This window comes from Bombus huntii, chromosome 9 (assembly GCF_024542735.1).
Source record: "Bombus huntii isolate Logan2020A chromosome 9, iyBomHunt1.1, whole genome shotgun sequence".
Classification (NCBI taxonomy): domain Eukaryota; kingdom Metazoa; phylum Arthropoda; class Insecta; order Hymenoptera; family Apidae; genus Bombus; species Bombus huntii.
The window spans coordinates 11,010,580-11,028,199 of record NC_066246.1 but is presented as its reverse complement, the minus strand read 5'-3'; the positions used below and the strand labels follow the sequence as shown (position 1 = coordinate 11,028,199).

At 35.3% G+C, this 17,620-nt stretch overlaps 1 protein-coding gene across 2 annotated transcripts in view; it reads right to left on the bottom strand.

The window, feature by feature from the left end:
- LOC126869701 (glutamate receptor ionotropic, kainate 2) overlaps nt 1–17,620 on the bottom strand; it is a 288,271-nt gene that overhangs the window by 49,987 nt on the left and 220,664 nt on the right. The gene's annotated exons all lie outside the window — the stretch shown is intronic.

Genomic DNA, 17,620 nt, shown 5'->3' with positions numbered 1-17,620 from the left:
ATTTTTAGATACGCGACTTCCTCGGTTTTAAGCATCGCACGGGATCTTCGCGAAAGCAGTCCCTGGTGCTTTCACGCCACCTCCTTTTTTACGAACTTGGAAATATTACGGTCGTTTCATGTAATTTTCGAACATGATGTTTCCGAGAAAGCGATGCTAGTACGGTAATTCTGCGGAAGCGACTGTAGTTGATAGAATATTCTATTGTGTTCTCGTCCCTGTAAAATAAATCTTGTACATTACAGGGAGAGAAACGTTTCATCTTTGCATAAATCACCATAAAGGTTCTTTTTTTTTTGCCTGATCCTTGATCCTCAAGAAAGTTTTAAAGAACATCATATTTTCTATGACCAATCGAGTCAAATAAAATAGTGAATATGTATTGCGAGAATCAAAAAATTAATAATTATGAATGAAAAATTATGTCTTTCGAATGAAAAAATCATTAAATTCAATTTTGTAATAATTAATGTTAATTTCATATTGCTACTCTTCATACAGATTCACTTACAATTAGATTTCCTATCATTAGAATTTCAATACCATTAAGTTGACTAGGAAGTTCTGTTGTCAGATTTCGTTTGAATATTTGCTATTTTATTTGGAGCTTTTCATAAGTCATATTTTCATCACCAAGATATAAAACATGTATAAAAAAAGGTAATATTATCGGAGAAAGTACATGCTATTGATCAATTAATTGTTTTGCAACTATATGTATGTTAAATGGTGCATTCTGTGCGAATTATTGGAGCTAGCTTTAACAGCTATTATCATATGGGACAGTAATTTATATTGTTAATACACATGGTTGAATTTATCATCTTGATACATGTAACGAAATGATAGTAACAAAAATATATAGTTCCATCTAGTCAAATTATATTAATATCATAATGAATAACACTGGAAGAGAAACTTCAGAAATATTTCATTAATGTTTCATCACGAAATAAACAAACTTTCAAGCAAACCATGTTTCGCATTCTCAGCAGATTACAATAAATAATTTTCAAGAAGCAACAGCGCGTGTACTCCCGAACCGGACATCTTGTACTTCACAAAACTTTGTAAATAGTTTATCGGATAAAAAATGAGAAGATGAGGAAGGAGGAAAGTATAAAATGAAGGACAAAGAAGGACATCGGATTGGATACTTGATTGCGAATCGTGAAAATAACCATCCCAACAATGCAGTTCGCACGCATTCTGTTGGCGGTCCACCCGTTCCCACGAGGACGAAATAACTTCCGATTCCGGAGCTACGTTCCATGTACTTTTGATCAAAATTTCATAACACGAGCATCCTCTTCCCGGCCTTCCGCTCGCCTCCACTCATTCAACATGCACGATAATGCGAATCTCCTTATGCGCCCGGCGCAACTTGGACTGCTGCTCATTGCGCGAATTTTTTATGGGCCTTTACATAATTCAGCGGAAAGTCTCTTTCGTGTGCGTCGTTCCGGTGCTCCAACGCAGCTATTCTTACGATGGCCGACAATCGAGCCAGGTATCTTTCGTCAAATCTTCCGTACAACAATGAAAACTGAAGACAATATGCAGAAACATCTCGTTACAGGCAAAACGAAGGAAAAAGAAAGAGTTGGACGTAGCCAAGTATAAAAGTACCCTTTGACTTGAAAAAGGAAAATCGTCACCTTCTTAGAATCGCATACAGTAGGTTTCGTGAGTTATTTGGACACGTTGGTCAGTTTGTAGTAACAGTATGCTAATGTTATCAAAGAGTACAAATTATGAATTAAACCACTTACTATCTTTTCGTGGAATCATCATCATATACAAAGTATAAATATCAAAATATTTATTATATGTACTGCCGCGTACACTTGTTTGTTTAGATACCACTACACCGGTTGTATTAACATCGCAAGTATTTCTATCTTTATAAAACACTTTTCAATCTGTCCTATATTTATAAAATTAAGGAATTTAAAGATAAGAAACTTGTCAAGTAACAAACTAATTTTACGGTTTAACAAAAGTATCACTTATGTGCGTTCGAAAACTAATTTAATCTCACCACAATATTTTATTGTATGCGTGTATAATGATTATAACGAATAAAATGTTCGAGCCAGCTAGTTTTCGTCGAGTCTTCCATATAACGACGAAAACTAGAAACAATGTGCAGAAACATTGTGTTAGAAACCGAACGGAGTAAACGGCAAAAGTTGGGCGGAGGTGAGTATAAAAGCGTAGCATTTATGATGTAGAAACCGTACGATGAAGAATACTTCATGATTGGTTGAATTTATGGGGGTGTATCGCGAGGCAATGTAGAGTGGTAAGTAAGCAAGATCTAACGAGTTGAAATGTAACGACCCTCCAGTTTTACCGGCCAAACTGCTCCATTGTGCGATTCACGACCTATTAATACGGCCATTAAGAAGTTTGAATAGGAATGATAAATCAGACTGGAGAGGCTTCTTTGTTCGTTGGTGTTCGTCCCTCGCGTAATCTCGTAAGACTCGAGGAACTGCGGTAAAAGCTGGCGACATTATGCTGGCTGATTTAAAAGCAGCCTGAATTTGTATTACATCGTTCTTAATTATTTTTACTGAATATATGGGCAAGGAAACTTGTTGGAAGTTATTTACTGTTCGTGTATTCGCAGATTGTAGATTTAGCAATGCAAATGACTCTACGTGATATATTATCTGGTTTTTGTATGTATATAGTCTTTATTGAAATAGGTAAGGAATGTTTTAGTAAATGTATTTCGTAATCTATTTTTCTTTTACATAGTAGTTCTAACATGGACACGTTAATGATTTATTTGCTTTATATTTATATGTTTCAAAATATTCGCGTTTTAAGATTCGTCGTAGCAATTCAAGCGAATTGCTTATTAACGTAATTTGATTGTTAAATTAGGAACTTTGTACATTGTTTCTATTTTATTTATTATATTCAGAACAATACTATCATTGTTAGATGATAGCCAGTTTACAAAAAGTTATATATTTTGCAAATGATTTCACAAAGTTATGAATAAATAATACTTGTCGATTAACATTTTCATGGAAGATTTTCTATTCAAGCATTATTCCAGAATAAATATTACGTAAAACATGTTCCGTACAAATGTATTCTTTAGAATATTTTTTGCGTCGCAGATACAATACTGGTTTATATATTAATTCTAGTCCTCGGCTCAGACACAAAAGTTTCAAAAGCTTTGTTAAAATTCTTTACTATTATTCACGTGAATTCAATTGTCCTGAGATACCTGAAGGCTTCAAAAAACATAAAAGAGTTAAGGGGAAGAGGAATTTTCAAGCAGATACTGTAATAACATTACTGAAGAGAATTCAAACGTAGCTGTGGCATGATGCGAGATACATAATGTATTTTGTATAACGTTTGACTACAAATTTGGCACAACTACATGTGGGAATTGTTTATTTTACATTAAAATCCCAACATGAATACTTGTATCAATAGAAGCACGGTATTGAATACGCATGCACGGTTCTGATTAATATTCCACCAAGTTGAATAATTATTATATGAATAAATAATTCGCTCGATGTATCTGCGTACCCTATTTTATCATGAATCCAAAATAAATATTCCTGTAATTCCATAAACCTGTGCGATTCTAAAGTGGATTTCCAAAAATTCAAGTTTAATGTGCTGCCAGATAATTCCTATGTTATGAATTATTTCATGATATCGTAAGTCAACAGCTTTTAATGAGTTTGACCACGATTTATATTAATATTAAAGTTCTCATATATTTTACGTTCTAAACTCATACTTCGCCAACCCTTCTTTATGACATTTCAGTTATTCACCAAATCACGATTTTGAATCTGTTAAATCCTCCCAACGGACGCACCCCAAATTCCTTTTCTGACTTGATAAACCCTTTATGAATCACTATAACCAACCCCAAACAGAAGGAAACCCCGAGTAACATTCAACCCTTTACACGTCAAGATTCTATCTCTAAACCCTGACACCCTATCAGAAGATTAATTAAATTATAAATAAGTCCATCTTTAAAACTCTTCACAATGACTACAAATAATTGGTACTTTATTTTCAAGCTAAAAAATACTTTCCATTCCTCAACATTTTCTTAAGCCACTTTATGCAATATAATTATTAATAATATATATTAATAATAATTGTTATTATTATAATTATTTATGTAATACCTAGGTTTTATAACCAAATTATTTTTTAACATATAGTAGATACTGTAAGTAATAATAATCTTATCAATAGAAGACACGTGAAACACTCTAGTGATGGTGTTATATAATATAAGAAACAATACGTAGAGACAATACCTTTAATCATATTTAATCATACCTATAATCATATTCCAGGGCGACAATGGGAAATTTTCACAACTCGAGGGACCAACCTACGAGCAATCATTCAACAATTACGAATATTCCTTGTGGCTGGAGCATCGTTTGCCATTGTCCACTATCGCGTAAATCTTATTTTATTTCACCGTCCTGGAGGAGCAACTAGACGCTGTAAAGCATGGCTGAAGCAATTCTTCTTGAATCGTGCATCGTAAACCAGCGAGTCAATTTGGTCAGTTGAAGCACCATGATGTAGCAGTGTAACTTTAAAAATGCATGTCCACTTTATGACACGGTGTCCGTTTAAATATTGCCCATAAGTGAGCGCGTTTTGACTATGTGCTTTGTGCTTTTATTTCAAAAGCAGTTTCGCGCTTCCTGGGCAGTGAATATCCTCGTAGAGTCACCGTGGCGCCAAGAAAATGCGCTTAGACGATTTTTACGCGCGACGGGATTACCTCGTTGATGGTGCCAAATATCCGAAGCTCGGCTAAACAGTACACAACGGTTCGTTTCGCTTTACAACGCGTCGTAAAGCAGCCAGGAGCCAGCCTCGCGATCCTCGAAGCCGATCGATCGTTTCCACGCTGCTGAGAACTTTTACGTAGTCATCGAAGACGCAGGGTAGGTAATCCAAGATCGAGAGCGCCGACAGCCGAGCTTATTCCGCGCAATACCCAGGAACAAGAAGGTATAAAGTTTGCATTGAGAATGATAAGGAATCGATATGAGTTTACAGAGGAACGAACCAGGTTTCCTAGCGCACCTGTTCGCGCACTGGTTTCTCCTTTTTCTATCCTCATCGTCGTTCCTCCTGTCGTCAGTTCTCCTTTCGATCCGGATCTCTTCGCCTCTGTCGTTTCTTCCCTTTAACTTAATGCTATCATCGAGGCTTTATTCTGGAAAGGTTCGAGCAGTTCTGGTACCGAGCGTAAGCCGACCAACGTCTCTTATATCTCTTTCTCTTCTGCTTCCATCGTTTTGTCGCTTGCTACTTCTCTTCTCTTCTCCCTTTTTTTCGTTCGTTCTCTTACTACTTCGCTCGGCTCGTCAGCGTTGTAGATGGCTTTCCAGATATCTTTCGAGATAGTCGTTCTCTCGGGAGGATAGGCTGCGACCGAAAGATACCGCTAAGAAATCGTTGGTGACAAGCCCAGTCTTACGGAATTTTTTAATCTTAAAGGAAAGAAAGTTCGACGCCTGCATCTCTCGCTCAATGAACCCTCCAGTCGGTCGTAGAAAGGATCAGATAAGAGATAGATGAAGGAATAATGGTTACAACGATAATCAACGCGCCCGTTACGGTGTGACTAATGAAGTACATGGTTATGAGTTAAGATTGATGATTAGACAGGGGAATGTAGTGACGTAAGTTAAGTATGATTTCCTTTCACACAGTGCGTAAGAGTTTCTATTGACTGGGGAAAGAAGAATGAAGTTCGTCATCCTCTTGGCGGCGGAATCACATTACAAACAAAGATTTAAAAATTGTGTAAAACAAGTGCAAAGCGTCTACTACAGACAGTGGAGCGTATAAGCGAGAGTCATAAAAAAATTCTAATACGATGTTTAATAAAATATTTTCCATGAGACAATTGCAGCTTCTTTACTATCTTTATTAGTGTAATTTAAATTGTTGTTTAGGTTTCAGCAATACATTTGTACAATTTTATTAATTAAAATTTTGCTCTTCGAGCAGTGACAAGGAAACACTACTAGGAGCAGTGCAAAGATACACGTTTGCGAACAAAATGCATTTACGACTGTAAGTGTACTTTACGAGTACAGTAGATACCATATTTCAACGAGAGAATAACTTGGTTACAGCTGCTTTAAATTTACGGTAAGGATGCTATATTATAACATATATGGATGATGGTTCCAAATATTTGAGCGAGAAGATTTAACTCTTTATGTTTGTAGTAATTCTGTACACTTACAATTAAAACTCTGATACTACTTATGAGTATTCCTTTCGTGGTACTTTATATATGTATGTATTTATGATAACCTGATAGTAAAAAATATTTGTATGTACTATATGTGTTAGATGAACAGTCTTCAATTATCTGTAATAAAGAAAATAGTAAAAAATAAGAATGACAAATAAGAATATTTAAAAAAAACTGCTAGAAGGACGACTACAAGATTATATCGTAAAGTAATCTATGTAATAATAAATGTCATTTATAATGAATTATAGCTTCTAATTACAATCAAAGTTTCTTGTAAACCCAATATTTTATCGTCTACAAAACTGGAAATCTACGACTTTTAAAAATTGATTAAACGTATGTAAATCAACTTCCAGTAGCGTTAAACGCGTTACATCTCGCGCGAATTCAAATTAATCTACTACAGTACGAGTTACAACTCGCATCGACTAATTCTGACGCTGAACTTCTTTCAACGTACAGAATTTGCACAAAATTTGCATCAGCATACTCCGAACATACATCAACTCATTGGAACTCGTTTCAGGAGCCATTCTAATGTACAACTGACGTGAATTCATTGCAATCCTTTCAAGCTCTTAATAGCAATGTCTCGCGTTGTAAATCTAAGCATCGAGTGGTTTGCTCTCGAGATTCTATGCGTCTCAATAACAATCGCTTTGCTTACAATTTGCCATACCATCACGCCCGCGGCTCGCAACTTTAATTGTTCTAACGTTATTTACACGCGGTGAATTATTCACAAGCCGCTACATTTCAACCGCGCGTCGACACATGAAACGACGGTGGGTTAATATAGTCCGTATCAAACGGTCTAATGGACACTGGTCTGAACCGTGGCGAAATTAGGCCACGCAACTCGCCCGACAATTCCAAATTCATTTTACAGTTCTGCTAAACTTCCATCGCTATGGGGGAGGAAGTTAAATTTCATGCGCCGTTGTCCTAGAAATTGAGCGGCTCGTAACAAAAACAACACTTGCCAAATTTGTCCGTATTTTAAATAATGAAAATTCATCGCAATACATTGTGGAATCGATGTTATAAAAAATTGGTTGGTAATTACGGCCTCGTAATTTAATTAATTTCTTAATCTATTAACATATCATCTTTGATATGAAGGAGACGAAGGTCTTGAAAAATAAATCAGTTTCCATTAGAGCAGTGTTAGTTCCTGCCAGATTCGTTTTATAACAAATAAAACGAGGTGTAACAAGATAAGGAATCTTTAAAGAAGAAAGACTATTATATCCAAGGATTGGTAACCAGAGCGATGAGCTGACTCGCCTTTCTCGGTTTGCAAGTTCGGCAATATCAGCAGCAATCTTGGCAACCAAATCCACCCAAAAAGTTTCTACCTATTTTTTTCATGAATTGAAGGAATATCTTATTCTGATAATAATCCAGAAATAAGAATCTTTTGTGGAAGGGCAATAACAAGAAATAATTGTAAGTGTAAATACATTACGTGTATAGTAGTTTATTGTAATATAATATTCTTTCGCTTTCTTGGAAAAAACAAACCTGGACAAGGATTCAAAAACAATCGTTCGAGAGAATTGTAGGACGGACTTCCTCCACTTCTTTCCTTGTCGAGGAAACGCGTCTTTGAGGTGAGTCTTCCTGCGTCAGCCCTACCTTTCCACCAGCTTTTACAATCGATATTCGTTGATAGAAAGAAAAACTTTAAGAAAACCTGGCGTTTCTCTAGGAAAATGGATAGCGCAATTTTACGTAATGGAAGACGCCGGAGTAGGGGTAACATTTAATCGCATTCGATTGTCGACCAAACGTGATATACGATTCGTCGCGGCCACATTTAAACTTTTTCTTTCTTGCTACTATCCTTTTTTAAATGCGGTCTCAACGACTCTGGAACTCGGCCATAAGTACATATACCACCGTAAATTCACGTGCTTTAAGCGAATGTCCACTAATGCACACTGCTCAGAGGTAGGTAGAACTACTCGAGAATTTTGGAATGTGTAATATACAAGATAAGGGCTACGATAAAGTACATTTTATTTATTTTTCTTTATCCAGGCAAATCGTATAAAATAGAATTTTCTGTGATACAATATTAGTATATATAGTATATATATGTCGGGTTATCATTAGGATTTAAGGCGCGTAATGATTCTTCGTTTGAATTAACCATTGTTTTACGAAACAGAGAATATATTTACGCGAATAAACAAGATTTTACAAAATATTATGAATAATGAGTTTAATAAATGATAAGATTAACAAACGTTAAGTTTAACTAATAATTAGATTAAAGAATAATAAGTTTAACGAACAATAAGAGGAACGAATAATATGTCTTACGAATAATAAATTTAACGAATAATGAGATTAACGATTGATAGGTTTTACGAATAATGAATTTAATTAACGCTATTAACAATGTTCCGGGGTTTAAACGAATCCACGGTCAACGGGATAACTCTTTACTATGCGTAGAATAATTTTAAACACAAAAATACGATTGCTGAGACACTCGGTAAATTGCTCGATGTATCACTTTCCAAGGCGATCACACGAATGAATATCTGATAAAAATCTTTTTCGCTATACGACTGCATTTGTTTGTTATATGCTCGCTGGAGACATCGAGAAGGTTCCAATCGTTGTTGCTAGGCAATTTCTGTCAAAAGTTTGTTTTATACTCTTTGGAAACATCGAGAAAGATCCAAACGCCGTTACTAGGCAGTTTCTGTCTGGAGATTGATTCCTAATACAACGTGTGTCCCATTATATCGACATCTCTAAAGTACAATTCTATGTGATTTCTAGGGAGAACAATACAACCGATCCACACCTTCGTCAGGCATTTATCCCGTGACCGTGGCTACGTTCGGCGACCAGTTGTCACCTCGAACCCACTTTCACTTTCACAAATATCAAACAATTACAAATGACAATTGCTTAATTACAGTTGTGATAAAATCTAGGCTAAAGCATTAGAAGGCTTCCTCAAAATTGCAAAGGGAAGGCTCCGGTTTTCCTGTCATCTCCGACATATATATATATATATTAGTATTAGGTAAAATACATTATGTACGATAAGTCTACTATTATACGGATTATGAGTAAAAATTCTACTGCTGTTACGTCTGACGACACTCTACCTAGACCAGGCTACACACCGCGGGCAAGCAGATGTCTGCACATCTTTACTGCGTACCCTCAATAGTCTTAAGGACCTATCATAAATCTCAGGAATTTTCTTGCTAAGGTCCTTCAGACCGAACAAACATCTCTTTACTGAATCGTTTCTAAAACTTATTGTTTACTACAGGAAGACACGGGAAAGTTAGTTTTTCTCACGTATGATACTTCCCACTAGCAACTTTCTACCGAGGGCGGCTAAAACCCTTTCTAGTCCACCAACCTTTTTTTATCCAATCAGAAGCAATGTCTACTGCCCTCACTTTCCTAACCAAAATTGTCATCAACAAATCCGATGATTCCTTGCGTTAGACACACCCATCACTAGCTTTCCTCCGACACAGCATTGTCACTTTACTTATTCTTCATCGTTAGAATAGTCAACATATCTTTACCGGGTTTCTCTCCTTAAATCAATCACTTACTTAACTTATACATACGCATCAGTGTAACTATCTTCTTTACAAAGTTGTTGGAATAAACATTAATTTATACGTGTTAAATCAGTGTGAACTCAATTGAACCACCTCCTATTATCCTAAAAGAAATAAGGAGATCGATCATTTTGTGGCGTCGATTACCTAATCGTAACGGGAATTTACGACTTCCGTTGACGTGCTTTCTCGCGATCACGTCTCTCCGCGAATGGTCGAATAAACAACTGCTGTATAAAAAATGGAATTAATCGAATATTGTGACTCAATAGTCGCAATATTCTTCATCGACGCAGAACAAATTTTAATAAATAAAAAACAATTTTATATTTTTCTGTGTTGAAATATTGAACGGTTAGTTTTTTTAATAGAAACCATCAGATGGGACAAGCGATTAACTTGACAATGAAACTATCAACAAGTTTATTTTTTTTTTTTATGAAACGTTTTAGGCAAAATGTCACGAGGGGAATACGATAACTGATAACGATTGAATTTGGACCTCGGGTAAAAGCTTTACTTTTACTGATAATATGTCATGTGTGAATGAGATACGCGTATAGTAGTTTCCACATGTAGTTTATTTTAAATAAGTAAAAAGTCATATATAAAAATTATATACATAAATTATTAAATTTATTTGATTTATTTCTACACTGTATCATTGAAGGAAAATTTCTTCCTTCTATGGCCAGACAATCTATCTGATTTGCTTACAAAGTCAAATTATTCTGTATACATTCTCGACCACTACATTATTTAATTTGAAGATAAAATTTGACAAACTAACAAAGATATAAAATATGATGGTGTTCACATAAATAGAGAACATTTTTATACCAAACAGATAAATTAGATTAATTAAATAACAAATAGAATTTTGAAAGCCGTTCTACGTTTATGATACTTCAAAGTACAAGAAATGGATTTTTAAATCTTATATTACAGAAAAAAGGATAGAAATAAAACGTTTTATTGTATAATTGGCTGTTTAAATTATATAAAGAATTTCTTTACTCTTTTGAATTCTGCTGAAAACTTGAAAAATATTGAATGCTTCGAGTAACCTGAAATTCAATAGGTAAGGACGGCACTATTTCCTGATGTGGTATATTTAGTCGTTGACACGTCGCGTCGAAACGTTCAGTGTCGAAGAACTCTTCGGATTGTATACGAAATGAGCAGCGGGTAAATAAAACGCGATACAGAGTCAGTTAAAACTCGAGTTGTTTAATTTTGAATGATCGGATGTCTAACAGTTTCGCGGTTTGGCATCGATCTGGTGGCTAGTTGAAGCGTTTCGACGCCCTCTCGAGACAGGCACGAGGACACAGACTTAACTATGAGGACTTGGAGGATGCGCGTAACGTAACCGAGCTTAATTATATCAAGGGCAAAGACCTTCGGCAAGAAGGAAGTGGAAGTCCTTCGATATTTAGCGAAAACTTTTCCACAGTGTGGAAGGATTCCTTTAAAAAAGGCGAACCGGCGGACGAAGTCTGATCGAATCGATTTAGAAACCGATTCACAGAGTTTTTCTCGAGGACCGTCTACTTGGCTGAATGCGGCGAAATCATTTCAAGGAAGTTGCTCTTTATATCAAAAGAACGTGACTCATTCAATATTTTGTGGATTAACTATTCCTTCGAACAGTTCAGATTAGTTGTTTGCACTACGATTTACCTTTTTTCTCCATTCTTTCCGATTAATGCGACGAAAATTAGTGTTGTTGATTAGTTTAAATAATTCTACATTTGAAATTTTTTTCGTTTACTTATTATAATTTCATGTACTACTTGTTTTTGTTTTGTTCCACATTTATACGCTTGCCATTAAATTTTATGTTCCTATTATTTGATCAAATTTCATTTCCAAATCGGATAATGTAGTAGTCGAGGACGAATACAGTGTATCACAGAAGTATTCGTACTTTTCCAATTGCTATAATTAGAAATCCAAATGAAGAATACTTACGTCGCTGTATTTTTTATGAATTACTTAAAGACATGTAACATTTCTTTAGGTGTTTGTACTTAACTTGTCACAGGACGTCTTACGTTTAATAAATATCACTTTAGACTTTTGAATAAAATGTTGAAAAATAATGTCAAACTTTGAATGCTCATGTGCACTATCAAATCGTAAATTTCTCTAAAATTATGCAGTTTAATGTCTTCTCGCTGCATATCCGCATATTACAGTCGAATTTCTACGAAATGTGTACGAAGATGAGACAACTGGCCAAAAATATCTGGTCATTCCGCAAGAACAACCCAGAGAGAGAGAGAGAGGGGGGGAGACAGAGAGAGAGAGAGAGAGAGAGAACTTTTGTTCCTTATAATGGATAGAATTAGTATGAACATCAGAATAAATTAGAACCTCCGTGGAAAGTGTCTGAAATTCCAATAATCCAGGCACAAATCGGATTACATTATCATAAATGAGAAGCTTTGCTTCAATAATATCTTCCGTGCTTAAAAGACACGTCCCATAATAATCTCCAAACTACAAACAGCTAATGTACGCGCGACATGTTATTTCTATTCCTTAAATCGTTCGAGAAAAAAAGCTTTTAGCTTTCTCCTCTCTTCCATGTAACCTGGAATTGCTAATGCATTTCCTGAGCATTTTTCAATGCTGCTGAAAGTGGTAGTTCGCATCAGCGGCGAGATGAAGTTTGTTTATCATCAAAAATACACGCTGGCTGTTTATTTTCAATTAACTTGTTTACCAAGGATTACCGTCACGTAACATTAACGATACACGGTCTTCTCCTCTTTCTTCCTTTTTCAATCTTCCCGCAGATATTCGCTTCTCCACGCAACGAGATATTGTTCTATCTCTCGACTGAATTTATGCAAATCTCGGCACCAGTTAAATGAGCCGTACGACGTGAGATTATCGACTGGTTAGGCGACCAAAGAAGAACGTCTCTAATATCAGCCGGATTCTCACGTGCATGTCGGTGGAAACTTAATTTCCGCTTTCTGACATCCTCTAAAGATGACCGTCGTACATTAGATACAGTGTCCGATCAAATAATATGTAAATGCGGGCACGACACTGTTCCTTGTGTAAAAATAAGAAAAAAATATATAACAAAATTCTTTCGAGTTCGAAAGTTTATCAAGTATACTTGAACATGTCTAATTCGGGACTCGACAGGATTAGATATACGACAGCAGGTTATTCTACGTGTGGTTATTCTGCTAATAAGTCGGAAATGTCGAATACAATTTTTCCATTTAAGGTTTCATTTCTAAGAAAATAGAATTTGAAGATGTTTAAGTTAAGAATCGGCCTCGTATATGCGTATGATCAATTTTCAACTTTATTTTCTTCGGAAACAGAGCATTTTGTGAAAAAATTGTATTCTACATTTTCGGTTTATTTTTACACGTAGAATGATCTTCTGTCGATTATTTGATCTTGTCTAGCATGGAATTAGCCATGTTCAAGTCTATTTGATAACTTTTCAAACTTGATTTTTTTCAAAACTAACTAATGAAAAAATTTCATTTCATTTATTTTTCTTATCCTTACATGAAGAATTACGACGTGGCTGCTTTTAAATGTATAGTATTTTATGAGTGAAAATGAGAAAAAAGTGCCATATAAATATAGGCTCATAAATGATTCATTAGAAAGTTATAACAAGACTGTGGATGTTTACGTGAATTTATATTCTTAACGATGCAAGTGAAGAAAAGAACTCGAAATAATAATGTGTTTTATGTAATAATGTACCAGATTCGTTTGTTTTGGGAATGTTATATGGCGGTGACGGACTTATAAATTGCTATTCAGGAGTTCATATTATTGTAATATCAGATATATAAAATAATACATATTGCATATCATTGGATTCGTCTTTTTTTAGCGTGTAAGAATATGACAAGAAAAATATATGATGCTACTTAAATAATAAAAAGTAATACATTTGAAAGCTTTTTTACATCGAAAAGTGCTTCATTTGATACTAATAAATTTTTGCTCGAGATATTTTTTATTAGAAATCATTCAGATACCTAGTTTAAGTATCGTATGAATTGATTTAAATGACACTGAGTTTGTAGATCTCTAAGTAACGTTAGTTAGTTGAAAATGTCGTTGGAAATGCCCACAAAACGATTGGATATCGATTTTCGTTGACCGGAAGCGGCGCTGTTCGAAAATTGTTGGCGGAAATAAATCAGTGGATAGAAGGACGCTTCCAATCGACAAGACGGTTAAATTACTTCCTCGTCGCGACGCGTTTCGCGCTCTTTCAATTAATTATACCAACCCAGATACAATTCATATTTCCGCAGGTAAGGATTTTGGTGAAAGTCTATTTTCATGTTGGAGGATTTTGTTTGAATTTTATTTCATAGTTTTTCAAATGTATTCAAGAATCTGATAATGAAGAAAATTTGCCTATTGTACTGTCAGAATTTGCTAATTATCAATACACCCATAAAAAGTACTGCTTAAATTAATTAAACAATTATGAGGTTGGATTCTTTTTCACAAAAACAAGAATATGATGAGTAAATTCATTTCTAAAAAAAATTAATCAATTTTTCCCTCCAACAATCCAATTAAATGAAATATACGCGAGGTGATTGCAAAATTTCTTGCATTTCAATTGCATAAACGAAACTTGTCACGAACAACGATTCTTCCGAATATAGCACGGTACTAATCGGATCGATAGATCACGCGTGAAATAAACCGGTGAACAGACGGCGTGCGAATCAGTCGTCGAATTCCTGACGAACAAGGAAACACTGTCCCCGTTGTTTCCACGGGATGAACGTACACGTTTATTCAACCGGCATTAATTGTCTGTTACCTCGTTTTGCTGGTTTCGCCTTGTTTCACCTTTCATCGGTGTGTCCGTTCCCAACGTGGACAACGTTCCAACGTAGAACGACTGGAAACCATGGAAACAGTGGAACAGAGACATACAGATACAGTAAGCAACCTTTAGTTTTCAAGTTAATCACCCATCGTGTTAGAAGAGAGAATCGTCCTGTTAGGTACAAAGACATCTCATACGTTGGGTCTTCCTTTTCATGAATCGCACGAGACTTTTCTGATAATAGTTTGTTCACCATTAACGGTGGTTTCATTTACCATAATCTAGACTTTTACAAATATTAATATTATTTAATGTACAGATTATATATTGACACAACCATCTACTTTATTGCCAATTGTTCGTTCATGATTCTACTTTGTCGATTCTGTAACAGACGTGGAAAAATTGATTTATTCCGCTGATCGACAGTGATACCATCGATATACCAGCAATTTTTGGTTTAACATGATTTGTTCGTGATCAGTAAACTGAGGATTTTTATGCACTTTTGCAAAATTGAAAGATACAAAAGTGAACACAATACATGTGACATATAGAAATATACAAAATATTCAAAGTAAAGTATCTGTCATGATATTATATTTAGACAATGAAACAGACCTCCATTTAAGTTCTGTTTCTTTAATCGTATTCATAAAAATTTAAATTTGCATAAACATACGCAGTATAATAATCAGTGGGAATATTTATAAATAACTATTCTTAAGAATTATAAGCTTTTCAGTTACGTTTTGTGCTTTTCTAAGGAATTTCTCTCAGCATCAAGGAATTGTTTATTTTTTCTTAGATGTCTTTTTATGTGGAATGAAGAGAAACACTCGTGTATAAGTTGTTTGAGAGAGTGTATTGAGAGATAGCCTGTAGCGATTGTTCGCTGGAGAAATCATGGAACTGGGCGGACAGACAGTTTTATGTAACACCGGGCACGTTGGTTTGAATATCTTACTGCCAGGAGGGTTTTAAGGTCTGAGAATTTTGAGAAGTGCACGTGAACTTCGCAAATTGGAAGAAAATCGGTCGATCGAGTCGAAAGATTGGAGCTCGAGTTCCGGTTTTTCGCTTACGAAGCTATATCGTATACAGCTCTGGATTCTCCAAGAGCTGCTTACCTTCCAGCGTAATATTTTGTCAATATACTATATTATACATTTAAGCCGGCATATGTATCAATTAGTATCATGTATATCAATTTTTTAATTACTAAAAACGATTTTTAATTATTAAAAGACGTACAGAATGAATCGCGTAATTTAATCGAAATTTTCTTTTATTAAGAAGTGTGGTTCAAAGATTCTTCTTTTTGTCGGGACTTTCAATACTACGTACAATTTGTTAGAAATGAACTTATTATTTAACCTATTATAGTTTACCCATAATGAAATGTACTATGAAAATATTGAACACTCATTTGTAAAAAATCAAACTAGTCTTGAATATTTTGAAGAAAAAGATAGGTAATAAAAAGTGTACTATAGCCATTTTAACTCTCAATAAAGTTATGTGACATCAAAATTACATATCTACATTTTTTATAAATATTATTAACTTTAGTTTCTCCACAAACAAAAGAATTTAACGTAATTACTTATACAGTTCAACCTGTATGTCCCGCAAAATACTGCACCTTAATTCAAAAATTTACCTCATGACCACAAAAGTTCTCTCCAAACAGAAGAACGCCGCGAGAACAGGGTTACGTGATCACGCGCAAAATTCGGAGCTCACAGGTTACGTATGAAAGCATGATCCTCTGCAGGAGATGCCAGGATCGTCGTGCGCCGTAATAATAAATCGAGGTGGAAGAATTCTGTAGGAAACGGTTTTCGCGTGGAAAGCTTGATGCCACGCTCGAAATTAAGACCCAGAACCGTAGAGCAGAAACGAAAGGGTCGAAAAGGGTGGAACACGACGTACGTGGCCAGTAATAAAAGAAACCGTATTCCGGGCACCCAAAGTTTCTCTTCCGCTGGAATACGTTGAAACGCGAGAAGAACGAATTTTCTCGCGTCCCCTATAACTCTCACGGTGAGAGCCACGCGAAAACCAAGATAAATATCTCTTTTGCCTGCCGCGAAAACGTTCGCCCGAGGGATTTTATTCGCTCGAGATCGCGCGCTTTTATTCGCGGCAGGAATTCCAAGTTGCTCGGGAAAGCGCCGGAAACCAGCGTGTATTAAGCGAAAGCAAGACAAGTGCTTGTCCGCTTGATCACTGCCTACGTAGGTAAAACTTGCCGCACCCTGAATGTTCCGACGGAAACTGCCGCAAGGTCTTTCACTTTGGTGAATACGAAACGTTTCTTCTCTTAACAGTCGCGTGGTTACTCTATTCCCTTTGAGCGAAAGATGAAGCATAAGATATTAAGCAAGAATTTTTTCAGAGGCGTTGTAGGATGTTGATTCAGTTATATGAGTGAGTAAATTGCAATGATGAAATTTATCGTTTGAAAGTGTATAATAATAGAATGGTGTAGCATGATTGTACATTAGATGACGATATTCGTTGATGTGATTGCATTACACGAGAAATTTTTTAATTTCAAGTAGCAAAAAATTTTTCATTAGAACTGTATATTTACTGCTTTTTTATCAATTATAAACTGGTCTTAAAGTACCTTAAATGTTGTAAATATTGTTACAATGTTATTGCCAAGTAACATATAATGATGAGTTTCCTAGTAATTTTTTCAAATAAACAACATCTAACGCTGAATAAAAAGCGAGGTTCGTACTCTAAAGCAATTAAATTTAATCAAGTTATATGTAAGATGTGTCTGTAATTTAATTACATGTACGTATATACAATGTACATACCATGAAACATGTTATTACGAATAGATAGGTTTGCGATAGA